Here is an 8762-nt window from a genome sequence, read left to right on the forward strand (position 1 = left end):
GGAATGTCTTCCTTACAGAAACAACTGATACATCAGGAAATGCACACACAGCAGAATACTTACAAGAAGTAGCAGCAAAAGCTATAACAAACTGTGAAAAAAAAAATCAAATGTCTAGTACGCAGCTTGGTCACAGACAATGCTGCAAATGTATCCAAGATGAGAAGAAATTTAGAAGAGAGTCCCAAGCTAATAACATACGGTTGCAGTGCTCATTTGATGCACCTTCTAGCCAAAGACTTAAGTGTTCCAGAAATAAAGGCTAATGTTGAAATTGCAAAATACTTCCGTAACAACCACTTTGCAGCAGCTGCTCTGAAAAAAGTGGGAGGAACCAAGCTAACTCTGCCACAAGATGTGCGACGGAATTCAGTAGTGGACTGTTTTGAGCATTAGATCAAGAACTGGCCTAATCTGATGACAGTTTGTGAACAAAATTGTGAAAAAAAATAGATGGCACTGTCACAGCCAAAGGTCTTAAGAGAAGCGTTGAACACATGCGGAGTACCCTGAAACCTATTTCTGTAGCCTTGAACAAAATGCAGGGAAATAGCTGTTTTATTGCCGACGTTGTTAAAATTTGGAAGGAACTGAGTGAAATCTTAAAAAGAGAAATATGCAATGACAGAGTTAAATTACAAGCATTAAAAAAACTAATGGGATAAGCACTATCTCCAGCTCATTTTCTTGCCAATATTCTCAATACTCGGTACCAGAGTCAAACCTTAACTGCAGAAGAAGAGGAGTTGGCTATGACATGGACATCCAGCAATCATCCCTCCATAATGCCAACTATAATAAACTTCAGAGCTAAGGGTGAACCATTCAAGAAATATATGTTTGCTGATGGTATTTTAAAGCAAGTCACAGTAGCGAACTGGAGGAAGTCAGTTAAGCACTTGGATTCAGAGACTGTTGAAGTGATAATCTCACTTTTAACAGCAGTAGCTTCTTCTGCTGGTGTAGAAAGAATATTTTCTTCCTTTGGACTAATTCATTCCAAATTGAGAAATCGTTTGGGACCTGAAAAAGCAGATTATGAACAAACAGGAAAATGAAGGTGAAGACAACTGAGTTAACTACAGAAGCCAATATTTTAAGTTTCTCATGTTGACCTGCCTAACACAGTCGATTTAATTTTTTTTTTAAATATTTCATTTAACTATTTTAGTTAAAACAATTTTAACAACACTTGTTGTGTTAAAATATTATATATTTGCTGTTGAAGAAAAAACAGAATACATGACGTTGGTGTTTTAGTTAAATAAAACAATTTAAATGTCTGTCTGGTGATGTTCTCCTCCTAATACAGCATGGCAAGAAAAATATTAATGATTAACCTGTTGAACTGGAGATAGTTCACCTCCCAAAGACTTCATAAATATCTGCTTCAATTACCTTTGGTAAATGAAATAACCAATCATTCATTTTCTGGTATAGCTGTACAACTAATCTGAAAAGTTTTCAAAATACACACTATTCATTTTAAAAGTGATTTATCTTCTAAAAATGTAACTTACATCTATCTCTAAGTTGTGAAAAATATGTATCAAGGTTATAACAATCAACAAGAATGCACTTTTATGTAGAAATCCATGATTAAATCGAGTCTTCCTGACTACTAATTTAAATCATGATTTAAATCAATTTGATTTAAATCAAATCCACACTGCAACGTCCCCAGCCACCTTTAAAAGAACATTAACTAAACCAGAGGCAAGCATAGTATCCTAAACTGCTTTTAACACAATTAATAACAAAAGTTGATAGATTTAAGTTTATGTTGTCCTTTAACCAGTAATCAAGGGCATGAATCAAAGTCACAGGTGTCACAGTCCAGAAATACCCAAACAATTTCAGACTTTCTGTGAACAAAACCAATGGCAACAATGTAAAGAAATGGAGTACTTGTGGCACCCTAGAGACTAACAGATTTATTAGAGCATAAGCTTTCGTGGACTACAGCCCACTTCTTCGGATGCATATAGAATATAAAATATAGAGCATTCTGTTCTTTTTCCTGTTCTTTTTGCAGATACAGACTAACACGGCTGCTACTCTGAAAAAAGTAAAGAAATGCGTATGTGCACGTGCACACACCTTCTGCCCCATGCCCGGCCCCGCCCCAAGACATGGAAATGCAAAAAGGACACAGCTCATATTGCTTTGAATTTAACAGCCAAAGCCATCAGTTGCCATGACAGCACCACAAGGTGACTTTGGAGACACTAGGGTGATCAGATGTCCCGATTTTATACGGACAGTCCCAATTTTGGGGTCTTTTTCTTATATAGGATCCTATTACCCCCCACCCCGTCCCGATTTTTCACACTTGCTGTCTGGTCACCCTAGGAGACACCCAGAGCAGGAAATTGTCAAGACACAATTGATTTTCGTTATTGTAAATGCACCATACAGAAGCTGTAACATACACCAGAGACAGAATCTCACAGAGACATAACATACGCAATGTGCTGTGAGCAGCTACGGTCACCCCCCCCCCCGAGGGTTATACTACCCCAGCCCTCACACACGGACCCCGCCCGGGGCCTCACGTCGCCCAGGCCGGACACTGACCTACCCGCTCTTATAGCCCGACGGGGTGTGGGAGCGAACAGACCGGGCACCGTCACCGCTGCCGGCTCCGCTCAGCTCCCCCCGCCCCAGCGTCTCACCCCCCCGTACCGTAAAGCCGCTGTCTTCTGGCTCTAGGCTCAAGGTCTCGCTCTCGCCACGCCTATCTACAGCGCATGCCCAACGCTCCCAGTTCCCAGTGCCACACGCGCGTCGCTCTCCCTTTCGTCACCGCGCGTGCGTAGTACCACCCATTATAATTCCCGTTGCATCTTCTCGCAGCACCGCAGAACGGCACACGCAGACTAGTACTGCGCATGCACCGATGGTTAGAGACCACCACCGCGCATGCGCGAGTGAAGAGCGCGGAGGACACACAGAACAGTTCCGATTGACCGGAAGCTGACGAGAGACTCAGTCTGCGCATGCTCTGTTGCCTGAGCTGGGGGGGGAGGGTGGTGTCTCACCTCCTCGTAGTTCTCCCAGCATCGCGCTCCGCTCATCTAGTCCTCATTGCCCCAGGCCTGGCCAATCCACTTTCCTAGCTCGCCGCCATGACCGGCCTATTGCCATGGCAACCCCCGGCTCCCCGGATGCTGCAAAGAGAGTTGCTCTCAGAGCCGGCCCTGGCTCGCTCAGCTGCCGATCGGTTCCGCATCGGTAACTGGGGCACGGCGGCCTCAGGCAGGCCCAGCCCCGCTCCATCCTTGAGTCAGCCCCACAGGCCTGCGCCAAGGGTGCACAGCAGAGTAGGACTAACTGCCTGTCCCGCCAGCTTCCACCATCTGCTGTGCAAACCTCCCTGAACGCTACAGGCCCAATCCCTGCTGCAGGTCGCTCCCACCCTCCGCTTGGAAAAGGTGATTTCATTCCCCACCACATATCGAGTACAAACTCCTCGATGCATCCCTGCCACAAACTTTTCTCCCACGTTGTAGCATGAATGCCTCTCACACAGAGCTCTCCACCATCATGGCACTACCATACTTCTCCCACACACCTTGTTCACACCACAATATACCCCAACACATCCCTTCCAACACTGCCGTTTCTCCCACGTACACCGTATGTCTCCCCAAAATGCCTTTCCCTTCTCTCTGTCACACACAGCCACCAGCTCCTCTCTTCTCACACTATGGCCCCCGTGTTAACCCCAAGCATTTAAAAATCATGAATCAGTTCCCCCCAATAATGGCATTAACTTAAAAATCTTTTTTTTTTTTTTTTTTTTAAGAACATAAGAATGGCCATACTGGGTCAGACCAAAGGTCCATCCATCCCTCTGACAAACAGAGGCTAGGGACACCATTCCTTACCTGTCTTGGCTAATAGCCATTAATGGTTTTAACCTCCATGAATTTATCTAGTTCTCTTTTAAATCCTGCTATAGTCCTAGCATTCACAACCTCCTCAGGCAAGGAGTTCCACAGGTTGACTGGGCACTGTGTGAAGAACTTCCTTTTATTTGCGTTAAACCTGCCCATTAATTTCATTTGGTGGCCGCTAGTTCTTATATTATGGGAACAAGTAAATAACTTTTCCTTATTCACTTTCTCCACACCACTCATGATTTTATATGCCTCTATCATGTCCCCCCTTAGTCTCCTCTTTTCCAAGTTGAAAAGTCCTAGCCTCTTTAATCTCTCCTCATAGGGGATCCTTTCCAAACCCCTATTTTAAATTATAATTTTGGCCTTTGTTTTAATTTGCCTTTTGGGTTCTGAACGTTTACAGTGCACTTGCTTCATGTTTTCAAGCCTTTTTCCACAGGTTCTAGGGCTGGACACTTTATTATTTTTTTTATTCCAACATCTGCAGGGGGTGGGCGGAGAACCACCCTCCACTATCTCAAGACTCAAAATAAAATTATGAGTTGGCAAGACTCACCCCAATCACATTTTCCTACACCCCGCCAGTCTCATAATCATTGTACAAACTAAACAAATCTATGTATTTAATATAGGGGACTGTTTCCATAAGCTTATTTTATTGTAATCAACACACATGACCCTGGGGTATCTAGCTGTACAACTTATGGGTGATACTGGGATATTGTACTATAAAATTGCTGTATTTTTGAATGCTTCTATGTGAATATGAATCCCATCCTAGCTGCCATGGGTGGTGTCACATCCTCCTAGAACAGATACAATGGGGAACAGTTAGAATTCAACAACCCTATTCTGGTACAGATCCCTTGGAACAGTAGGTGAGCTAAAGCTTAGGAAAAAGCAGTTTTATCCTACCTCCTTTGCAGAGAGGGAGGAAAGTAGGAGCAGTGGAAATTTACCAGGAACAGTACAGGTGACCAACCAGGGGGTTAAATAAGGAACCACACGGGGGACTTGGAACAGGAGAGGAGAAGGGGATGGACTGGCCTAGGGCCAAGAAGTTGGGCTGGAGGACATGATTTCACTTTTCAGCAGACAAGCAGTGCCCTGAACCCCAGGCCAAAGAATGCCCTGCAGTAGTGAGGAAACTGAAGCAGGGGAAATAGGCTGCAGGGTTTACTATTTTGTTTGATCTGTACTCTCTTGTGATTTATATGATTAAATAAAAGAACAATTGTGTGAGTCTCTGGGAAAAGAGTCAGATGTGTTACATGCTAACGTTTATGAGCCTTGTGAGAGTGTTAAAATGGTAAACTAGAAGTTCACATCTTAGGGTGGAGTTCTGGGAGAGGGTGTTTAAGCTTCTGAGGTATCTTGGGGTTCAGCACTGGTACTGGAGGCCAAAGGGGTTCCATTTCCATGAAAGAATAGCAGGGTGAAAGTCAGTGCCCAGGAAACGTGCCAGAGAAGGACAAAGGGAAGAAACAGTAGTGCAGCCTGCTGAGACCCCTACCTTGGGACCCACAATGAGCAAACACAAGGGGCTGCTTGGCTAGGATTTGTCACACAAGGAGACTACTGCACATGTACAAGGGTTGTTTGATGGCTCAGAGCCATGGTAGCACTTCTACACCATTCTCCCTTCAAGCTGTTGGTGTAGAGAGTATGGCCAAAACTTAACCCTTATAAGGTTTTTCCTAATCCCTTACCTAAATATCCTTTGCTGAATATTAAGCCCAGCATTTAACATATTTACTAACAGCATTTAGCATACACCTTTACCCCAATATAACCCTGTCTTTGGGAGCCAAAAAGTCTTACCACGTTATATTGAACTTGCTTTGATCCACCGAAGTGTGCAGCCCCGTCCCCCTGGAGCACTGCTTTACCGTGTTATATCCAAATTTGTGTTCGCTTGAGGTAGAGGTGTATTTGAAGTCTCATCAGGTCTCTCCCCCTCCCCCCCTTTCTTTTCTCAAGACTAAACAGGCCTAGTTTTTTTAACCTTTCCTCATTGGTCAGGGTTTCTAACCTTTTATCATTTTTGTTGCTCTCTTCTGTACTCTCTCCATCCTAACTGAAGGAAAAAGGCATACAAATGCCTAAGGTAATAAACCACGTTTTCATATTGTTACCCTGGCCCTTCTACAACCCCTCCAAATTGTTTGTTACTCATGTCACATCTAAGCTTAATTGTAAACTATTTCAAGTACTGACTTTGATTTCTATGACTAATACACTCTTGAAAAGTTACAATAAATATCTCCTGTAATTTTGTTTGCTCATTAATGTTTCCCTTTCATCTGTTACCTCAATAAAGATTTCCTGTGAATTTCTGCCAAGGAATTACTTAGTCTAGTAACTTTGATTATTTAAACTTTTTTTTTCTCTCCAAATCAGTTTTATTTCTCTTAAACTGTTTGAGACAGGAGTCATAATTATGGTTGCTTTAATCTACTTAAACAGCAGTTATAAATCTAGAGATTGTTACATGGGGGTGTAGTAGAATGTGGATGTGGGCTATTTAATGGAAGGAAGTCTATTGCTTGGAAAATATTCCTCCAGAAATACATCACAAAGATGGAGGCCTTGGAAGACGTTTAGAAATTCTCCCACCTTGGATCTAGAACTGATACATCTACACTTGGACTAAACCAATAGCATGAGAATTGCTAAAAATTCTGTGTAGAAAAGGCTACACCGTCCTTGCCAGCCAGACTTGGGGACACTGGGAAAAGGGAGTGCCTTGTGCTGCTGCAATTACCGTGACAGCTCTTAGTGGGGGGGGGGGGGGGGGGGTCAGGCAGAGCACAGTAATGCAGAAGAGCCTCTTTCTTGCCCTGCTGGCTGGAAGCTATTCCTAAAGTAGATTATATGGAAGAGTGGGAGGAATGCCCAAGAGCTGGTGGTGTGTGAAAGGAGGGAAGCTAGTTAGGGCAAAATTGAACTTAAATTGTGGGTTGGAGCCAGGGAAATAAAGCATCTTAAAGGCATAAGATTTGACCCCTTTTCTTTCCCTGTTCTCACTACTGATGTTCCTAAAGCGATCTGTGCTGCTCCAGAGGACTAATGTGTTTCTAAGAGGAAACAAGGATTGACCATAGGGAAACCACTTGTGAAGGGACAGACACAGCTCACTCAGGAAGAAGAGTCCCCCTAAAATAAAACCACACCCATTCCATCTATCATTTCATTTATTTGTGAGAAATGTAGGTTTGTGATACAAAAAGGATGATGGTCTAAATTATTTGGAAGTTTGAGGGGGCTACTTCCTAGGAAAACTATCACTTTAATAAAGTATACTAAATAGCCTGGCTAGTATCTAGGGCAAACAAAATTTAAAAACTGCTTTTGACTATAAAACATAGGCAAGGAGGCCTATAACACCATTTATATAACTGTGATCAAAGCCCTGTACAAACATTGACTGTTTAATATATCCTTATTACATTATTCTGAAGAGGCGTTAGGTCCATTTTAATAATCGAGAAACGGGGCAAAAAGCCACAGAGAAAGTGAATGGTAGAGCTAGAATTTGAACTCAGGAATTCTCGACTCCCAGCCTTGCGCTCATGCCACTCTTTGATAGCCAAGTTGCAATGGAACTCAGGAGAAATTATGTCCTACATGAACTGCATTAATGGCATAATATGCAGATCATATTTATTAACTTGGAGTGTTGATAGGAAACGTACAATGATAAAAACATTAGGTACCTTATTCTTTTTCTAACTTTAAAACATTAGGATACAGTAGCTTAAGGCACACATGTAGGCTTTCCACTTCCAATCTGTCCTGGGTGATGTTTCAACATGACAATTGAATGGCAAAAGTTCTGAGTGAGGAAGAAGACTTTTCTGTTTAGGTAGATTGGAGGCATGTCAAATTCTGCATATATCAGCTGGAAATCTGTAATCCAGTTCCAATTGTTTCAAGTTAAGGCAATGTGATACAGATGACAGTAAAGATACCAATCACATTTTGTGAAGATAAATATTCTGTGATTTTACTACTAGTATAACACCCTCCCCCCACAACTTGAGTCAGGATCAAAGCAGATACATATCCTAGTTTTCTGAATGAACACTAGCTTCAAACAGTTTTGTTCCACTACAGGAAGCAAGAAAGCTTTCCCAAACATATTTGACTTGAGCAGAGATTATTTTGGCAGCTGCCTTGAACTAAGTGATAATTGTGACTGGATGCCAGAGCTAACCAGACAGTTTTTTCTATATTCCCACCATACCAGGGATAAATGTTTAGTAATTGGCAGACTGGCCAATATGAATCACTCTTTCCTGGAGCACAATTAGCTGTGAAAACAGATCTTAGAAAAAAACATTTTGCAAAGGGATTATGGAGGGTAGGAAATGCAGGTGATTACAGTGTCTGCCTTTGATACAAACATCCTGCTCCTCTGCTGTCCCTTTGAACTAACTTTGATATGCAATAATTAGGAGTGGCTCTGCCCCTGAGGAGCGGTGGCTGCTGCTGCCCTACCTCCTTGCTCATTTTAGTGAATCCTTGTTTTGATCTATTGATCAAACAGATTTGAAGAGATTTATTGAAATCTGTGTGGGCTGAAGAGGAAGGAAATGAGGAGAGGAGGGGATGGAAAGGACAGCAAACTTGGCTATAAATACCCCAGGAAGGACAGAGCTCCTCTCCACAGATTTTCCTCTTCGGTTAGAGATGTAAAATGTAAGAAAAGGACTTTTATTCAAGATTTTTTTCTTTTAAAAAGATTCACAAATATCCCATATTTGCTGAATCTGTGTTGCTTGTTTTCAAGCTTCAGCACCTCTTAGACAACAGTGGTAAGCGCTGTAGAACTCACGGGGGGAAACACAGATCAAC

At 42.5% G+C, this 8762-nt stretch overlaps 1 protein-coding gene across 2 annotated transcripts in view; it reads right to left on the bottom strand.

Annotated features, from left to right (window-relative positions):
- The window catches only part of VDAC3 (voltage dependent anion channel 3), a 42530-nt gene extending 39730 nt beyond the window's left edge, over positions 1-2800 (bottom strand). For both annotated transcript variants that reach the window (XM_034762057.1, XM_034762056.1), the window contains exon 1: positions 2686-2800. The gene's annotated coding sequence lies outside the window, so the exon portion shown is untranslated. The remainder of the gene's footprint in view (positions 1-2685) is intronic.
- Between the last annotated feature and the right edge of the window lie 5962 nt (positions 2801-8762).

This window comes from Trachemys scripta, chromosome 2, assembly GCF_013100865.1.
Source record: "Trachemys scripta elegans isolate TJP31775 chromosome 2, CAS_Tse_1.0, whole genome shotgun sequence".
NCBI lineage: Eukaryota > Metazoa > Chordata > Testudines > Emydidae > Trachemys > Trachemys scripta.